Source organism: Lycorma delicatula, chromosome 1, assembly GCF_047948215.1.
Source record: "Lycorma delicatula isolate Av1 chromosome 1, ASM4794821v1, whole genome shotgun sequence".
Lineage (NCBI taxonomy): Eukaryota > Metazoa > Arthropoda > Insecta > Hemiptera > Fulgoridae > Lycorma > Lycorma delicatula.
This window is the reverse complement of record NC_134455.1, coordinates 239,576,800-239,598,131: the sequence shown is the minus strand read 5'-3', so window position 1 is coordinate 239,598,131 and position 21,332 is coordinate 239,576,800. Positions and strand designations below refer to the sequence as shown.

The 21,332-nt window shown below is 33.6% G+C and overlaps 1 protein-coding gene across 1 annotated transcript in view; it reads left to right on the top strand.

The window, feature by feature from the left end:
- Positions 1-219: 219 nt before the first annotated feature.
- Positions 220-21,332, top strand: part of lov (BTB/POZ domain-containing jim lovell protein) — a 230,493-nt gene continuing 209,380 nt past the window's right edge. The window contains exon 1 of the mRNA XM_075354833.1: positions 220-323. The gene's annotated coding sequence lies outside the window, so the exon portion shown is untranslated. The remainder of the gene's footprint in view (positions 324-21,332) is intronic.

Sequence of the window (21,332 nt, the reverse complement as noted above, 5' to 3'; positions counted from 1 at the left end):
AACAATGTTAAAAAAATAATAATATATTTCTTTTATCGCTTTATATTAATTGTTATTTCTAGAAAATAGTTTTAATATTTTATTTTAAATTGTGTTCTATTATCTAGGAATTAAATTTACCGTGAAATATACAAGAACTTAATTTAATATAAGTATAAAGACATTAAAAAGAAGTTACTTAGTGCGCAAAAGTTAGTAAGAATAATTGTTTCAGGTTTATTAAAGAAGATCAAAAATTATCAACCGATACGAGAATAAAATTGAAATCACAAGAATTGACATAAATAGAAGTGGACTACCGTAATGTAACTTTTCTCTATTAGGTAAGAAATAATATCATGCATGGTACTAAATTTACTCTATATTATTCAAGTAATTGTAAATTTTTTATACTGTTTAACTTCATGATAATGTTAAAAGTAAATTATTTTTTTCCAAAATTTAATCTGATTATCACTGTTAAAATGTTCCGGTTTAATTTCTTTTGACGTACTCATAATTCATTGTTTTAATTTTTTTTCATAATTTAACAAAACTAGGCAAAACCTTTTGTATAAATTGTATATATGTTTAATACGAATACAGAAGTACCCGTTTTACCTTTTTCTTTACTTGCTCCTAATTTTAGATAAGTTGTTTTTTAATAATCAGTTGCTTTCAATGAATCAATTTTTTTATGATTTTCTAAGCACGAAAAAATTTCAATGTTTCTGTAAAATATATAATTCTTACACTAAATTTTTGCCATTCTGAGGATTCTCCTCGCCTAAAACGTAACGGGATTTATAACAAATAAACTTGTACCAATAAATAAAGCTAATCATCCTCTTATGCTCACTTATGATTCCCGAACTCTGTACCACGGAAGAACATATAAAATTTATTTTATTATGGGTACATATTGTAAATGAATAGTGGATTTTTATCTCAATATTAATGGATAATGTAACACAAAATATGAAGATTAAATTTCAACTTTTATATAAAATGAAAATATACAGAACGCACTTTTTCGGGATTATTATTACGTTTACTTTGGCCCTGGTCTTAAGTTAATTATTTGTTTATCATTTATGTCCACATTAGGGCTTTTACAAATAGATATTAGCGATAAATATAATACTATTTAATGTTCCTGTACTTCAAACGGTAATTAATTGCCGATGCCAGAGGGTATAGTAATAGATTAGCATGTAGAGTACTTTCCCGCAGGGAATCGGATATATACTATTGGATTTCCTGCACAAATTTTGATCAATAATTTCCATACTTTTTACCTCTGATACCATAATTCTTTTCAGCGGATCATCTTTAAAAAATTGCTATGGCATATCCGTGCCAAAGTTTTCTTTAATAAAACAATAAACGGCAGCAGCGAGTTTTTCTAAACACAATTTTATTTACGGATGCAAAAAACCCTACAGTAAATCAACCTTGCTATCGTCAGAAAATGTTCTATGTAGTATATAACGTTAGGTAATTTAAAATAATATTCAATTTGATACGTAACCTTGTCATGACCGAGCTTCCTTATTAAATGATTTCTACCCATTTGGCCTCAATTTATGAGCAATAAAAAAAGAGCAAACGAAGACATAGTGTGTAGAGTAGTGAGCGTCGGAACGGTTTCACAGTGAATTAAATATTCTTCGGTGACCTAAGATTAATGTACCATTTAGTGAGGAAGTGTCAGTAGAACTATTATTATATGAATGCAAATTACTTGTAGAAAACATTGGACGGACTCATTACAGTGTTACTGTGTCCAGTCAACCAACCAAAACAGGGATTTTTCACACAAAGCATGTGTCTTTCTTTCTTCATCAACCAAGGCTACCTAAGCGGAACGCCTTTTGACGGTCTCGGATTCCCCTACCAACGCTCTATCGCTCCCTCCTTTATTACAACTGACTACTACTGTAATGTACTATCAAAAAGATATTCTCACTTTTCTTTTTCTCTTTCTTGTCCTTCTTTATCACCTCCTCTTTCTTTTCGTCTTTCTTTTTTTTAAAACCTCCTCAGTATTTTATCATAATTATTACCATACGATTTGTTACGCTTGATAATCATTGTGCTTACTTTTCGGACCAATATTTAACGATTACAGTTTAAGTACAATTTAAAGGATCATAGAAAGTATACAAATATCGTTTTACATATATAATTTAGCAAGCTATAATAAATTTTAATGGAAATAATTTTTTACTTCGCTACTGTTTTTAGTTAAAACTTCAAGATAGCGTACAATTTTGAAAAATAAGCATTAAATTACATTCAAGTAAAGCTTTATACACTTAACTGAGAGTAAAATAAATTCACATTCCATAGGACAGTTTTTACATGAATTACAGATCAAAGAATTTCTTTTTTGTAAAAAAAATATATATATTTATATATTTTATTTGAATAGTTCTTTTTTTCAATTGAAAAAAGTAATTGCCTTATTAGAATTTAATAAATTAAAATAATAAAAGAATAATGAAGTTAATGTTAATATTCTTATTTTACATACATATGAATTATTCGAATAAACGAATGCGGTTCTGTACGTACTTCAATCTTGCTTTTGAAGATAAATATAATATTTTTAAAAAATCGAAAATTAAGTAAGACCCGCTTTGTAACATACTCTTTATATTTCAAGTAATTTGTTTTTATTATTCGCATTAAAAAATTATTTTATATATTGTAGCTTAATGTAGAATACTTTAATTCAGTGATGTATTATCAAAATTCATAGTCATCAATTTTGGTGTACTCAGTGATACAACATGTATTGGAAGAAATACTTGCAAGGTGGAATGCTTTGAAGTCTCACATATTTCAGAACATATAGGATATTATTTATTTTTTATCGTTTTAGAGAGCATAGAACATGAACGTAAAAGATATAAAAATTGGGTACTTGATAGAAGGAAGAATACTAGAAATAATTAAGGGTATTTTAAAAACATGCAGAATTTATTTATTATTAATTCTATTAATACACCATAAATAAATAACAACTTTAAAATTAAAAAAGAAAAAAATAATACAGTTTTTCAAAAACTCAATATATTAGGATTATCCTGTTTTATAAAGTGAATTATTTTTGTTCAATACAGCAGAAGTTTACATTTACTGTTTATAAATGAGTATAACTCATTTATAAACAGTATATGCATTTCTTTGAGTATAACGCTGCTATGAGTATAACTGCATAGATGTAACATTGTATTAACATACATTAAAATACTTTTACAATATACAAAATTGAAATATGTTTGTAGTTTAATTATAGATTAATTTTTTAGATATGAAACTCAGTAAATCCTAGTCTAGATTTTGATTTAAAAATTATCATAAAAATTAATACTAAAATATTAAAAATACTAGGGAATTGTAGAGAATACTAGGAAAATATATTGTAGCGAAATACTAGGAAATTGTAAAATACTAGGGAATTGTAGCGTAAATCTTTCTGTTTGTTTATGTTTTCTATGTTTGACTGCATACAGACAGAAAACGTAGAGATCCAACATTATGTGCAACATTATAATTTAAATAGGCTATATGATGTTAAACGGCACTGGAAGAACGCAGGTGCATGTAGCTGTTGATTTGCATCTGTGTGAAATTACATTTTACAGCTGGATTTTACGCAGAATATTGATAAATGTTTTTGATAAGATTCCGTTAAACAAATAGTGAGCAAACAAACAAACCAAAAAATTGTTCTCTCATTTCAAAAAATTTAAAGTAAAGTTTTGAGTTGTAAGAGTGACATTTTATTAATAAAATCTTTTACTAACAAATTTAAAAACATGTAATAGGTGGAGTTTGAAGACATACTAAGGTACGCTAAATTCTATTGAAGGGTATGCATTTGAAGATCCAATACTACAATATTCATGACTTATTTTAGAAGGTAAAATTATTATTAGCCACAAAAAATCTATGATTATTTTTCCGAAAGATATGATGTATTTTATAAAAATTCACAATACAGAGAATACAAATTAATATCATAATGTCTGGGTAGAAATTTATAAAGTCCTCATAAGGCATTGCAAATTACTAAAACTTAAAAAATGCTTGCTGTTGGTTATACTTAGACTTTGCTGTTAGCATAAAAACTAGATAGAACTTAAAAGTTATTTCAAGCTACTTTTAGTTTGGAGTATTATCAAATTTCTTTCATTGCTTTACCATAAAACCATGTTATACCATAAACCCCAAGAAAATTAATGTGACAGTTATTTTTTATTTATTTTTTTAAGTTTTAGGGGCATCGACTCCTGTGATCATTAGCCCCTTCCACACTAGAAAAGAAAAAAGAAAAAACTTACTTTTCCCTCCCTGTAAAACTCGATCGACATATTCAGAACTCTAGTCTTGTCAATAGAGATCACCAAAAAACAGACTTGTCATGGGATTAGAACCTCAAAAGAAACACAAAATGGCAAGGGTGTAAAGGTCCTTGTCACTTCAAAACAAAAACCATTTCTTACGAAACGTTAACAAGCAATCAAATATACATCCTACAGTATCCAAATCATCATGTGAAACATTAATGTTAGTAATATTAAAAAAATATAACATTAAACACGTATTGACAAGGGTGTAAAGGGCCCTTGCAACTTAATATCTCGCATCACTTATAATAGAAAATTTTCACAGAACATCTAAAAGAGACATAATAGAACTCTCATGTTATACAAAAATAAAAAAGACATATTACATTAAAATAAATTCTTCATAGAAGTATAAAATCGATCTCTTGTTAAATTCTATCGCCTCGGTTTCCCTTTTGGCCATCCTTTTTTACTTCTTTTTTCCATCTTCCGAAGGGCCTCGATGTCGATATCCTATGTATCTGAGTCCTAGGGTATGGAGTCTTCAGTTCATCCGCTATAAGTCTCGGACGATCTCCTGCTGCCTGCATCAGATGACGCCGGCGCCGATGGTGCAGTCAGAAGTACACCGCAGTCCAGAGTGGATGTACTTACCGCTAGAACATGTAGGGCCTGAGTTAAAGGCCTCCGTAATTTCGGAAGCTCCATTGCTGTTTTTTCTAAATCTTCACTTTTCCAAAATCAGTATTTCCGGTTTCGCTGATCCCAGAGTCGGGATTTTTTCAATTGGAACTTTAACTTCAGGTTACTTCTGCGTTTTCGTTTGAATTTGCTTCGCCTTTGAATTAATGGAAGACTCATTTTTCGATGGAGTAGGACACTTTGGTTTTGGCAGGTCTGCTTTTATTTTAGACCACTTTGGATTGCAGTGGCTAGTTGCACGACTCTTCAATTTCTTATCAATAATTTTTTCCACTAAAATTGCTAACCCATTTTCACTAAGTAAGTTCTGATTTTTCTAAGATCAGCCTCTTTATGATAGCCCAAGTCATTACGGAAGAAGCTGGAGGATCGGTTACAAACACAAAAAAGACTGCGAAGAACTTGTAACTGACTGAAGTTTGTGAAGATCTTGTAACTGAGGACTGTTCTGAAGTTTGTAAGTTATTTCCACTGATTGCTAACTGGCTGTCTGGCGTGGCATTTGGTATTCTTCTATGCTTGATTTTTTAGCTTCAAAATAACTGTCATGAATAGTCTTTACCTCCTGTATTGCAATTTCCTCCTTACATTTTGGGCAATTTCTTGATTATTCACTATGTTGTCCATTACAGTTAACACATTTCGGCGGATCCCTGCACGGATCATTCGGGTGCAACGGGTTGCCAAATGTGCAGATCTGTTTCCTCGTGCATATCGCTGCCGTGTGTTTGAATTTTTGACATCCGAAGCACCACAATGATGTTGTGATGAATGGCCTCACATTTAGCCTATGAAACCCTACCTTTATTTTCTACAGATATGTAGCTTATTTAACGGTAGCACATGCGACACGGAGGGTAAGACTTCACCGTTTCGTTGAGTGTTCAGCCGTCGACATGCAATAAGTTCTTGTTCATAAAGCTCATCTACAATTTCATCTTCAGCACAGTTAAGCAAATTTCTGCATACAACTACTCCTTTAGAAGTGTTTAGTGTACCGTGTGGCATAACCTCGACGTCGATAAGTCCAATCGTCTTAGCCTTCATTAATCGTGACGACTTTATGTCATTGACGGTTTCAACAAATAATGCCGTCGCAGGCTTTCTTGTGTCTTTAACTGATCCTCCAGCTGCTTCTGTGATGCCATGGGCTATCACGAAGGGCCTGATATTATAAATAACCTTCCATTTCCTTGATAATTAAGTGTTTAAGAATAGGTCCTCTAGTCTTAGTTAAGCATGATTCAATCATTCTTCTAGAACTATAAACTCTTCTTTGTTCCTAAACTCGACACCCATCCTCCTCTTCGCTTCCGAAGAAAGAGATTCTTTAGGACGAGGGTTTTTACGTGGGCACTGTCATGTGCCCACATCAAACACACTGTCGTGTGTTTTACTCTGTCATGGAAGATGTGGATGATAAGTTATCCATAACCTATGTTAAAGCCAGTCATAATGTCACAAGGTTGGGTGAGCCCGGATCATTGTTCCTGCCTGGGTACCCCAGTCAACCGCCTTCCACAAATTTATCCTGGGCCGGGTAGTTGGGTACTGCCTCACCCACGATACCGACATCCCAGGGCTCGCAAATAATAAATATCGTAAGGGCTCCGTTACCCTTATTCATGGGACAATCCTTGCCAACAGTCGAAGTGACACTCTCGCTGGACGGTGCAAGACTTCGGCAGAGCAAGCTCAGAGCAACCCACTCTCAACCCGGCTCCACAACCGAGAAAAGGGATTGGCACTCCCCGCACGCACTTCGCTCAGCGTCGGCAAACAGATTACGGCCATGCTTCCCAACCCCTGCTGCAAACAGCAAAACCGAGAAGCACAACCACAGTCAGCTCGGATAGCTCGGGACCCCCAATCCCGTACTCCACACGGAAGCTCCTGAGCAAGAACATTATTCTGTTTGCCAAAATAAGTGGAAGTACCGAAGTACTGAAGTATCTCCCATGTAGCTCTTTCCTCTTCTAATCTAGAATTTTACCTGCATTGCTCTGTTTCTTGTGTTCTACGTTGTTAGTCCTGTTTGCTAGGTTTAATAGCGTATAGTTTTGGTCTGCCGCTACGATGGCTTGAAAGAAGGGATGTTGCTTGCTATGGAAGTAATCCCTTAAGTTTTAATATCGAGTACTCCTAGTCCACCTTGCTTTCTCGGAAGCGTGAATCTTTCTTTTGACGAGTGGGTGTGGTGGGTCTTTCCTTGATAGACAATTTTCTGGTAAGTCTGTTCAACTCGTCTAACTCTGTTTCACTGTACTTTATTACATTTAATGCATACATGAGTACTATTACTGCATATGTGTTCACTTCCTTCACTTTATTTCCCCCATTAGGTTCTGATTTTAAAAACAATTTTAACCTCTTTTCATACGTTTTCTTAAGTTTTTCTTTAATGGCTTTGTGCCAATTTTATTATTTGATCGCATTCTAGGTACTTGCACATGTCCTCTTCTTTCATTGCTTCTATGCTACCTTGGGTCTGCAGGTCGTAATTTTGCGCCTGGTTGAACTTTCCCTTCACAATGGTGTTTACCTTGCATTTACTTGTTCTTAGCTCCATTCTAATGTCTTTGCTGAACAATTCGACAAGTTTTAGCAGTTTCTGCAGCTGATGTTCAGTCCCTCCATAAATCTTTAAGTCATCCATTATTAGAATAGGTGTGCCACTTTGTAATCTTCTACTCGCGATTTTATATTGTAACCGTACTTTGACTCCTATAGCGTGCCTGAGATCGGGTTAACAGCCATGCAGAATCACAGCGGGCTTAGGGCGTCCCCTTGAAATAGTCCTCTACATACATCTATGGGTTCTGTTTGTATTTTTCTTGTTGCACTGTTTCCGATTACTATCGTGCTCCAGTCACTCATTGCATGCCTCAAGAAGCTAATCGTCTTTTCATCAACTTGATATGTTTCTAAGATCTTCGTCAGCCATGATTGCGGCACAATATCGAATGCCTTTTTATACTATATATAGGCCATCCACAGATTTCTTTTAGTGTATTGGGCTTGTTGCGTGATTACTGTATCTATGATTATTTGCTCTTTGCTCCCCTTCGACGCTTTTGCACATCTTTTCTGCTCCAAATATTGGGACTTTGTTGGTTTCCAGGTGCTTGTATATTTTGTTGGCAATAATTGCTGTCAGTAATTTATACGTTGTCTTTTAGACAAAAGGAATGTTATCCTCTCTGTTAACCACTTCGGTGTTTTCTTTGTATGTTCATTATATCAATATATGCCTCTGTTACATCGAAATTTTTTAGCCAAAAGTTATGCACTTTACCTGATCCTGGTGATTTCCAATTCTGAATGTACTTAACTGCTTCCCTCATATCATTGAGTGTGATCTTACTGTAATTCGTTGTTTCGATGGTTCTCCATTTTTCATCCTCTGCTTTTTCCAGGCGACATTTTTATTATGATCTGAACTACTCGACCAGGTAGATGTTCTTCCAAAATTCCTCCACTTGTTCTTTGGATGGTAGTTCATAGTTGTTTTTCTTCCTGACAATTTTCGGTAAAATAATTTCTCATTTTGTTTAAAAATGTTTATTTTATTTTCTTCTTCTGCTTGACTTCTTACATCGGCTTAATCTTGTGTGAGGGCAGCTAGTTTTTGCTTTTTCATTTCTAATGCATAATCTGCACTTTTAAGTTCGTATTTGCTAATAATTTCTTCCACCTCTTGTTTTATCCTTAATCTGACTTGTCCTTGCCTGTACGCTTCTAGTTCTCTGATTTCTTTTTGTATGTTTTTTTTTATTTTCAAGTCTTTGCTGCCAATTTGGGTTAACATTTTTATTTTCTAATTTTGGTTGTTGTTAATATTTTGCGAGTTGCTTCTTACAACAGCTACTGCCTCACATTAGATTAAGCCATTTATTTCTTCTGAACTTATTCTATTAGATTCTGCCGCTTCTATTATTTCTGATATTTTATGTTCGATTTCTTTATTTACCATGCGTATTAGTGTTGAGGTACTCTTTCGACATAGCAATTTAGGTAATCATGGTCGTTGAGGAGGTGTCAGGTCACCGTATTCCATCAGGGCTCTTTGGAAGAGCCCTCTTTCTAATCTTATGTACAGCAGTGATTAGTACAGGTAAGTGGTCCGACCGAGAAAAAATCAGTCGTTATCGCAAGGCGTGGGACACAACACCTCAGATAATCTGATGGGCCCCAACTAGTCCATGATTTCGACCGTCGTCGCCTGAATCTGAACCGTCCTGAACGTAGATAGTTGGTGATGCCTTAAGAAGTTTTAACAAATACCGCAGTACCTCATGTGGCTGCCATCAGGATGATTTGTTCCAAATAACGTTCATCCGGATAAGAAGAAACCACGAATCCGAGGATAATTCTGGTCAGTGAAATGCGTTTTCGACGTAAGGAAGATGTTAAAATTCAGAAATTTTAACCAGCAAATATTTTTAAAGTTAACCTACTCAGTGAGTAGTGAATATCGTCAGTTATTATGTAAGCCGCTCAGTAATGGTGACAGATATGAATCTAAACAGTAGTATAACGGATGTTCTTTGACCAAAGTTTTTCAATTCATGACTTCGTCTCAGACTTTACAAACTAAGTATGATCAAATTCTTATTTCATATATTATTTTAAAGTGATGTTCATTAGGAATGTTGTTAAAGGTTAAAAGGCGTAATCAACAATAAAATTTCTTTACATCAGAAATTATACACAAACAAACTTGTAATACATCTACAAATTTGGTTTATATAATTTTAAAAATATAACACATTATATAAAATAGTGTTAATTCTAAAAATAAGATGCGGCTTCGAGTAAAAATTGGATTTCAATTAATTAACGCTCCATTGTTAATTGGTATTATATTCTATTGCAATCATACGACAGAATGTGAACTAGATGAAACAAGCTACTAAATATATCATAATTGCTTTTTCACTGCAAAAGCAGTAGTAATTATTATAAGTTTATTGCTGTTATTATCGTTATTATTTTTATTTCTGCATTATTATTTTAATACTTTCACAGATTATTTTTATTTTCATAACAATAAAATAATTATAAGTTATGATGTGAAGTTAGTTAAGCAAGGTTCCATTTAGGTGAAGTTATGTTACAGAGGTTTACTCTCCGGGGTTATTGTGTGTTAAGTGAATTTAAGTGAAATCAGCATTTTGTAAAAAGTTATTTTACATAAAAAATGCACGCATGTCCTTACCATTAAAAAGAAAGGAATTTAAATAGAGTTTATTAATAGCCAAGTAAATATAATTCATTCACTAAGCTTTATAAATTCATTTCCTTTAAGTCTGATATTTTAATGAGCAAATATATTTTCTGTTAATTTCAGTCAAAGAATCACACGCTTTTTCCAATGAGTATTATATAATATGTTATTATCATAAAATTAGGTATGTTTTTTTTACAAATAACATTACTGTTTAGCCACAAGTAACAATTATTTATTGAATAAATTAATTTTTCTGTCATGAGACTATAACAAAAGTATGCGTGGCATACGAATTGCTTTTCTTGAGCATAGTTGTGCCATTTTAGGGCGTGACTATCTCGTGTCATGTTATCATAACGATTGCAATTATGTCATAGAAAATAAATTTTAAAAAATTATAAGTTTATTGCTGTTATTATCATTATTGATGAAAATTCTTATAACGGACGATTGTAGTTGAAATATTTTTTTCTAATGCCGGTGAAATATTTTTCATATAACGTAGATAATAAATATACCTTAAGTTTGATTCCTGGTAAAAACATTTCTATTTCCCTTTTTTTAGTTTTAACTGACATCAACTGCTTCGGTTATTAGATACATTCTTTATTTTTTTTTTAATTCTGTGCATATACCAAAGGTATTAATTATTGTAATTTTAAGAAAATTAGATTTTAAAATTTCAACGATGTTTCTAATTATTCTGATTTTAAACAGCAGTTTTTTAATCATGGTCTATTTCAATTTATGAATTTTTATAGATAAATCACTTCACCGAATGAAATCAGTCATATATTTTGTGCTATAAAGTTACCGTACGGTTGTTTTTTTATAACTATATTCATATTGATTGTTTATGACAAAATTCACAGATCTTCATAGGGACTTACCTCTCTATTTGGATAGGATAACAATCTTTTTGCAAAAACCGGTCAAGAGCAAATATTTTTTTAATTCCGACTTTGTTTCTAAGTAAATAGTTTATATCATTTGGTAGTAATTAAATTATTATCTCTGAATGTAGTGTTTAAGATTACGGAATATTTAATTACTTATATTTCAACGTTACGATGAAAATTCTTATAAAGGACGATTGTAATCGAAATATTTTTTTCTGATGCCGGTGAAGTATTTCTCTAATCATCAATCTGTGGGTTGTTTTTTGGTTAGGTTTGAAAATTGTTCAATAAATTTATACAAATTTTTTATTGCTTTATTAAAATCGGTTGAATTTCCAAATTATTCTTAGATCTTAACTTGGAGCATTACTATAAAACAATGATGTCTTAAATCCCTCCAATTGGGCATATACACAGAGTCGCTGTGTATATGTGCATATTAACTCTCAATGAAAAGTTTTTTTCGCTATCTAATACATAGTTTTTTTATTTATTACAAAGTATACGATAATAATATCACAAAAAGAACACAGTAGAACACGAGGGCACACCAGTAGCAAATTTTAAAATAAAATAGCTTACTTATAGTGTTTTTGATATAAAGTATTTACGAAGAATCTTTAAACAGAAATATCTGAAAATAAAACAAAAATGTAATTTTTAATTGTTTACAAACATTACACACATAAACCACTCTTCATTATATCTAAATAGTCATTAAGGCAAAAAATGGAGTTAAGCATTGTACCGTTTACGTGACATTTAAGAAAAGTATTTGTATTGACTTATTTTAATAACTCTCTTCATCGAAAAAGTAAACGGGATATCAACACATTAAAAAGCTATTAATAAAAAAATAATAATAAATTTCAAATTTTCAGTTTATTTAATACTCCATAATACACACTAAGATTTTGTCTTTTATACAAAATCTCAAACGTACGAAGAGCCGTAGAATAGTAAACAGAGATAAAATAAAAATAGAATTTTATTATTTGTAAAGCAGTTAAAAATAAAATGTCTCAAACAGCCGGTTTTTTGAAATAGTTTTAATGGCAACATGGAGTTCTTAGTAGAATTTTAATACTAAGTTCATTGAAAAGTAATCAACGGATACTTATGATAAAGATATTTTGAAATCCTACCTTATGAAGAAATCGGAAATTACATTTAACGCAAGATTTTATTCCTTCTGATGTAAAATAACTGAATAGATGAATATTTGTTTCGAGATTTATTTTCAATCTTAATAAAATAAAATAAGAATAAAACACCTATGCTATTCGTTTCTAATACATAAATACACACTCACACGTGTGTACATGTTTTCACGACCGTTCAGTACGTGTGTTCATGAACTACACATTAAATTTATTTCCGTCGTCCTTGATAGTACATTCTTGTCCACATTCATTTGTCCTTGCGTCTGGTATCTTCAGCTACAGTATTTGTAGTGCAGAGTAAATTTTATATTTATGATATATCTAATTGTAACATAACAATAATATTTAAACCAAGTCATTCGTAAGATTAGATTGTAAAGGCAATTTTAGTCTACAACTATTTATATGTTATTTTTAATTAAATTTTTATTGTTCTCTTGAGTGAATTTAATTAAAATATTTGTGACTATTAAAAAACATGGTTTTATTTTATAAACGCGTTTAAAAATAATATTTACGTTTGAAAAGTTCTCCATAAGTTAAAAGTTAATTAACAGTTTTTCTGTTTGATAAATTAAATTTATATTATTTTTATATGATAATCAGAATATACATTTTTTTCAGCGAGTGAATTTGGATCGTCAACAGCATGTCTATGTCTTTTTACCCCATTAGATCAACAGTAAAATATGAAACGGTGCACTGTAATAAATAGTTTAAATAACTGTTTAATTAGCTAAGTAATTTTTAAGAACAATTTTTTTATTATTTTAATGACAAATTACATATACGTCCATATCAACGGTATCAGTAAAGCTTTAATTTAACGAAATTAAAATTATGCAAAGAATTGAAATTTATCAAAAAGTTTATTTATTTCTTTAAATAATATTTTATTACACTTACATTTAGTTCCATTTATTCTTTGGCAATTTTTGTTACCCATCACTAGTACAAAATTCACATAAATTAAATATATATGTTTTTTATTCAGGCTTTATAATTCATAGTCAAGAGAAATTTATCTTATTCTTACGTGAGAGTTGTTTTAATTTTATTAAAATTAAATCTTAATGTTATTCTAATTTTTAATCATACTTTCAACGTATCTACTACATCAATATTTATTTAATAATTTTGTTATAAATTAATAAGTTTAAAATATAATTTTAGACGATGTTAAACTCTGTTTATGAAGCTGGATAAAAATGTACTCGTATGATTAAATGTTCTCGATCAGGTGATACTTAGCCGGCCATCTCCCGCTTCTCTCACACTTCCCGTCTAGTCATAGGGTGCTGCTCAAAGCCCCTATGGCTGTTCAATTTATAAAAAAAATATCAGTGTGTTGTAATTTCTTTAGAGCAACATTGTGGTCAGTTCAGGACTTAAAACTTTGCGTGACCTAAAAATGTGAGTTTCAAAATAGTCGGCCACCATCTTAAAATATTAGTTATAATTGGTTAACCGTACTACGTACGGTTAAAAATCTATTTTGCCTGTGGTGAGCGTTACCCGCGCAACAAAACAAGGAGGTGACCGTACTTCGTTTCTCATTTTTAGAAAAAAATTTTTAATTACTTTTATTTTATATTTTTATACAAGTAACCGAAGGCAGATGCAGCCGGTCGCGTCAAACAGTAACAGCGGCTAGTTGGTTGAGCCGCCGCGCTGTACACCGTCGCACCCCTTAAAAAATCGAAATTCAATAAAACCCGGAAATATTTTTCATATATTTATCTGAAAAGTATTTGCAAGCCCCAATCTAATTTCATATGTTAGTACTCTTTAATCCTGTTTTAGTACAGTCGGAAATCGGGAAAATATGCAATCATTTTCAAATTTTTTTACCTTTCTTCATCCCATTCAAGATCGAATTTTTGAAAATCTAGGAATTAGTTTTTAAATATTTACATGCAAATTACATACACCAAAAATAAACTTCATACCTAAATCTGTTACCGAGAAATTAAAAAAATAGTCGGGTTTAAAAAAAAAAATTAAAAGTTCGTTCTAACATTTTAAACTCGAAATTTCAAAAAAGCTCTGAAGATTATTTCTGAATTTCAACATCTCTGAAGATGGTGAAGACACACCAAAATTCAGGTTGATATCTTTGTTATCGAGAAATTAAAAAACTAGCCGGATTTCAAAAAATATTCAAAACCTATTTTAACTCAGAATTTAAAAAAAATCCTTTCTTGGTGTGTACTTACACCGAAGGAAGAACATGTATACAAATTTTCATCAATTTCTCTTCAGTAATTTCTGGTGGGCGTTGATGAATCAGTCAGTTAGGTTAAGATGCATTATAGGGATAAAAGATATAAACGAGTAAACAAGTTTACTGAGTGATTCAAGAGGAAAGGTAAATAATTTGGGAACTAATTCTAGAGATTGAAATAAAGAAAATATTTAAATAAACAAAAATTTGTCCAAAAAGGCTTTGTTATTGAGTTACGTTAAGCGAAAAATTTCGTCCGGATTTCAGTTCTTCCAGTTAAATGAGGTCATAGTCAAATTTTTAAGGAGTTATATAAGGGATAAACTTGATGGTTTCTTATGTTTCTTGACTTTAAAAATCGAATAAACCCTGTAGTATTAATGATATATTATTTAGGTTCGTTGTACAATACATTTGTTAAATGACTTAATAAATGCCTAAATTTTGTTATCAAAACGTGTAAAGCATTTAATACTGTGAAAATTTAAGTAATAAAGTTCATAAAAAACAAAAAAAAAGGTTTTACCATTAAAAACAAAACTTAACAGAAAGATATTGTGTTAGACTGTATTTCATTACTTTTCTCAAAATTAAATTCGCTACAAGTTTTGATAGTAAAATTTATGCTTTTATTAGTCACTTAGCAAAGTTACTGTACGTCAAACATAAAATTCGGTTTTTCTTCACCGAATTTTACTTTTTTATATTAGATATGATAAAAACTAAGGGAGATACAATTCTGGGACCTGTTTTATTCGAATTTTTTAGGTCAAAAATGTAAGAAACCACCAAGTTTACCTCTGTATAATTCCTTAAAAATTTGAGTATGACCTCATTTCACCGGGGATAACTCATTTCGCTGGCCTTAACTCGATAATAAAGCGTTTTTGGACATATGTTTATATGAAACTTTTGCTCATTTTTCAAGCTATAGAATTAATTCCCAAGTTCTGAATACTATATATATATATATATATATATTGTTATTCCTAAAAGATAATATAATTTTGAAAAATATACTCTCTGCAATATGCAAATACATTATAATATTTTTTTAATAAAATTGTCTAAATCGCTTAATAACTCATATTTCTTCATAAAACATTATTAAACACTTATTTTTATTATAAATTGTAATGTATGTCTTTTGAGCGAATTACTTGTTATTGTATACGAATAGGAAAATCAGATTTTGTATAGCAGTTTTATAAACGTATTACATTATTGTTAGAATTGTGAAACAAAAATAATATAGACAGATAAATAAATAAATGTACATATTGGATTCCATGAGATGTTTGTTTAAGTTGAATGTAAATTCATAGATAGAATTCCAATAAAATTTCTACTGTCAAGTTTGTTGATTTCGTATTATAATTTAAAACATTTTAACGTTATTTTTATAAGTGAATTGCATGCAAGAACACTACTATAAATATATATATATAGGCATAATAAATGTATTGCTTTATGTATATATCATGGTACAGCCTATACATTGGGAAAACTAACAAATTGGAGACATGTTTATTTAGCTTATCATATTATAGCATCAATAAATCCTTTAATTTTGATGTGTATTGAACGTCTTCCTAATATTATAAGAAAACTTTAAGGAAAAATGAACAAAATAGAAGGTGGAATTGCTTCTTTATATTTCTTTGTTAAAAATATGGCCGATTTTCCAACAAAAATAACTATATTATTATGATATTAGCTAGGGGTAGCGTCTTCGCTTACCATGCGGAAGGTTCTGGGTTCGAATCCCAATCAGGCTTGGATTTTTCTCACATCCTACAAAAATTAATTTCTTATATAACATAAAAAAGTACCTGTAATTGGGCAATCTGCCCGTAGTGGTTCAAAATAAATAACTTAATTAAAGAGAACTTCGCTTATAGTCATGGAAATAACGAGAAAGCTTTACTTTTATAATTTTTTAATTTTTTAATAGCAGTCTGTACAGCACCTAGGCTAATTTCCTTTACCCTACTCTCTAAGCCTGACTATCATGTTATCCTGAGTTATGTTATCTACCAAACTATGCTGCAGCATCGCCTCTGCTACCTCAGAATTTCATTCCCGTCGCGTACGTGCCCTCTTTCTTCTGGTTGATGGTCGCCATTCCCAAATCTGACGAGGTAGCCTGTCTGGATCTATCCGTCTCATGTGGCCATATCACATCAATTTCTTAGTTTGTAACACCATCTATTAACAATTCCTTTACACCTATAATCTCTCTGACCCTCTCACTCCAGACTCTATTCCACAATGTTATTTGAGAAAGACATTCTCCAAAACATCATCTGCGCCGCCGGTAACCTCTGTTGTAGTGCATTATTTAAATTGTACACCTCCGATCTATTTCTGATCACACTTTCTACTAATATTTTTAAAATGTATTATTTCGTATTCTTGGATATTTGGTTATTCCACAACATTGAATGCAAATTTTTTATTATAAATTTACCATTCATCACTTTATTCTTAATATCGATCTCATCCCTACCTCAGATGTTAATGCCGCTCCCAAATACCCAAATTCAATCACATTTTTTATATTCCCTATTATTTTTTTTATTTCAGCCTCTTCCCCGACTACCATGTACCGCCATTATTTCATATATACCATTCTTTGCCCACTTCACCACATTTTTACTTCATAAGAACATCGACGATACTCTTTTCTATCTTCTAGAGCTGCTGAGGCCAGCTACCTCTGGTAAGCTTCCTCCTTGCACTCTGTGAGGTCCATTAAACTATCCATCTACTAATAACACCGGTGTTTCTTACTACATTTAACTTCTTTTCCTAAGCCTTCCTTTGCTGCCGCATGTATATATTCTGCACTATCTTGCTAAAAAGTACTCATTCTCTGTGCTCCGTACTTTATATAAAAATGTTATAGATTCATCCTTCAGAGAATCAAGATTATGTTTAACTTCACGCTGTATACTATGGTTCCCAGTTTTGTTCCACTGTCATCTTATAGATTTATATTTTAATTTTATCTTTGATTTTACAAAAAGTGGTCCGATCCACATTCAGCGCTTCTATACGCTCTAACATCCTGCATATTTATTCCGAAAAAATTAATTTTTTCTCTTAATAAGAAAAGTTATATTAAGTTATTTATTTTAAATTATACAAAGAAGATATTTCCTTCTTTCTATCTTCAATATTCTATCTACAAAATCTATCTTCAATATTCCAATTTCAAGTTCTCAAGACTAAATATTTGGATTTTCATTTTGACCGACCTGGGCAAAACATATCAAATATAAGTGGATACAGTTGAACCTCAAGTTTAAAAACATATACTGTCTAATAGGACACACATCTCGCCTTTCAGTAGAAAATAAATTATTGATATATAAATTCATTTTGAAGCCTATTTGGACTTACGGGCTTGAATTGTGGGATACAGTATGCAAATCCAATATTAACATACTTGAATGCTACCACACAAAAGCACTGTAAAAAATGCTAATTATATCCTGATACATAAGCAACAACCTCATATATAATGATTTAAATTGCGAACCGTTCGACAGGAAATCTCTTCATCCTACGACATCGCCAGCCTACGACATCAAAATCGTTTGGATCGGCACCCAAATTATATGATAGTCAATATATTGGATAACACAGTCAGTGAATTTTCAAGATTGCTGAGAAACAATATTCTTGATCTGATTTATCGTTTCAATTAGGTGACTTTATATTCCGGCCTTACGGGGTACTCTTCTATATCATTTCTTTTATTTCGTTATTATTATTAAGTCACAATTTGCTGAGTCTGTAACTACTTAATGTTGGTTCAAATAGATCTTATTTACTTATTGTTCAATTTTCTTACCGAACAGATTGTAAAGTTGCTATGACGTTACAATAAAAATTAATTAAAAAAAAATTTAAGGTTAATCTTAATGAATGAAAACACTCCTCCACGGTTTTCATAATTAGCTAAAAAAAAAAAATTTATATTATTTAACAATAATGCAGTCTGTTCAAAAACACTCAATCCTATTTTCTATTCGTAAGAAAAGTTGTAAGAAATTATTTTTTTCAAAGAATTAGAGATGGCACATCTCGATTCCACCCCCCCGAGGGGAGAAGAACCCACCTCGTAGCGTGTCCGGTCGTTACACCACCCCCTCCGTTCCTAGCCAGCAGTGGCTTTAACGGAGGACTTCTTCTCGCCCTCAAACTGATGCGCACCACAGCTTACAGTTTAGGCCCCGCAGAGATGCCACCGATGCAGATGCCCCAAGGGACATCTACATCGGTAAAAATTCACCCCGAGATAGATTTACATGTTTATGCCTTCAGAATGAAGACAACGGACACCTGCAGCTACCACGTCGCCCTCAAGAACTAAGCTAGAAACCTAACCGCGGAAAGAAGACCCCGCGCCTAGATCCTACTATAAAGAGCCACTATCTGAATATCACAGATAACAACACTAACAATGGTTGAGGTTGTTAGTGACAATGTCACTAACAACCTCAACAATAAATTTCCCACTAAAGTTTAACATCGAAATTTAGACCTAGTTCCCTTAAGAACCCCGCTTAATACTCTAATGAGTTTCTATCTGACTCCGTTCCGGTCTGCCCGGGAGAGGAGAATAAACGCCTACTCCCGTACAGCGCCATCGCGGAGTCCCGCGTGACATTCACCATCTTTCGCAATTGCCGCCGGGACTCCCTTACGTACCACCTAAGCAGCACCCAGAGAAGCCCCGCCGACAGTGACTTTAGCTCAAAATGCCCTCGTCGGAGCGCGACCGCACCCGCCGGGCAAGAATAATCCCGCCCGCCGACAACGGCCGACACTCCGCCGACAGCCTGATTCAATGCATACCACCAATACATCTAACCGAGGCACGCTGCCTAAGCGCCTACCTTCAGCCAGTCAACTGCCCAGGCGGTCCCTAGCCACTCAGGTTCCTATCACCTACTAAATTCCGTCGGCGATCCTGCTCAGGGCGAGGAAGCGAAGAAAGCCAGCAACTATTTTCCACTCTCTACGAGTCCTCCAGTTGACTCGTAGATCAAAAACAGAGTTTACACTCTCGAGTTCCCTAGTAACTCTGGTACGTTCAGCTTCGTACCGGGGACATATGTAGAGGACATGGTCCACAGTGTCATCGACCCTACAGTCCGGACAGAAGCCGGAATCAACCAACCTAAACTTAGCCAATTTGTCCCTAAATGCACCATGTCCTGAAAGGAACTGAGTGATATGCCGATTGGGGGATAACCAGCTAATTGCTCGCAACTCCCTAACATCGGGGAATATACCATGCGTATAACGACCTGTCAAAGAAGTGTTCCACCTATCTTGCCAAGAGTCAAAACCTTGGTCTTCGATCTCACGCATACGCTCAGTAGTAAGAAGGCCAGCCTTCCTAGCAACATACCGCTGGCTACGTTCCGTAGCGGAAATATCCGCAGGTTTGATGCCTGCGATCACAGTCACTGCCTCTCGCGAGACAGTCCTGTAACCACCGACAACCGCTAAAAGAAGAAGACGCTGGGCTCGTAAAATAATGTCCCTATAGCTTTGGTGTTGTAAACGATGAGCCCAGACGGGTGCAGCGTACAACATAATGGCCTCACAGACGCCTTTATAAAGAATCCATATGGTACGGAAATTCAACCCCCAATCGGAATGGACCACTCTACGGACGCCGAAGAAAGCATCAATTGCCTTCTTCGCCACATGCTGAAGGTGCTCCTTGAAGAGAAGCCTCTCATCAAGGATAACACCCAGATATTTCTGAAAAGTGACATACCTAATAGACCGACCGTCCATCACAACCCGCGGATGGCGAGTTGCAGCTAAACGGCCCTTCAAAAACATCATAGTGGTTTTCTCCGCACTGAAAACTATCTTATGCTGAAGACTCCACAACCGCAAAACCCTACATGCATGTGCCGCTCTAAGCTCGATCTCAGCACGCGAATTACCCTCAACCAGCAGCAGCCCATCGTCGGCATAAGCCACGACGCGACAGCCACCAGGCAAGCGCAACCGCATGAGAGAGTCAAACTCGATGGTCCAGACGAGTGGACCTAATACACTGCCCTGCGGACATCCTTTAGACAGGGTCTTTCCTACTTGCGAATTGCCGTCACGAAGGACGACAGTTCTGTCGCTGAAATAACTCGAGAGAGTCCTAATTTCTTCCTGCGTGCAACCACGCTTCTGCAATTGGAACAAGGCAGAGGGCCACCACAAGTTATCAAATGCCCCGGATATGTCCAAAAAGACACCGACTACATACTTGCACTCGCTGCCCGAAGCCAGATTCAGGACCCTAATAATCGCATCCTCTGTGCTCTTACCGGGTCTAAAGCCATACTGGTCGTCCATCAGCATGTGATTTAAAGTGAGCCTACTATTAATGCGGAGGTAAAGAACCTTTTCGAAAAGTTTTCCAACAACTGGTAAGAGCGTCAGAGGACGGTCAGAAGAACTAACGGTGGGGTCCTTGTCGCCACCCTTGAACAACAGCTTCAGAATTCCTCGTTTCCACCAAGCCGGGAAATACCCGGCAAACAAACACCTATTGAATATCCTAGTCAACGGGCCAAGAATTACGGGCAGGGTGCGAACAAGGAGCTCCACCGTGATTCCATCATATCCGGGGGCTTTGTTCCTAGCAAGGCTACAGATTACCTGGCGGACTTCCGCCTCAGTAATCTACAAAGACACAGAGTCCGTAGTGAAACTTACAAACGTCGCTCGAACTCTCCGGTGATACGAGGT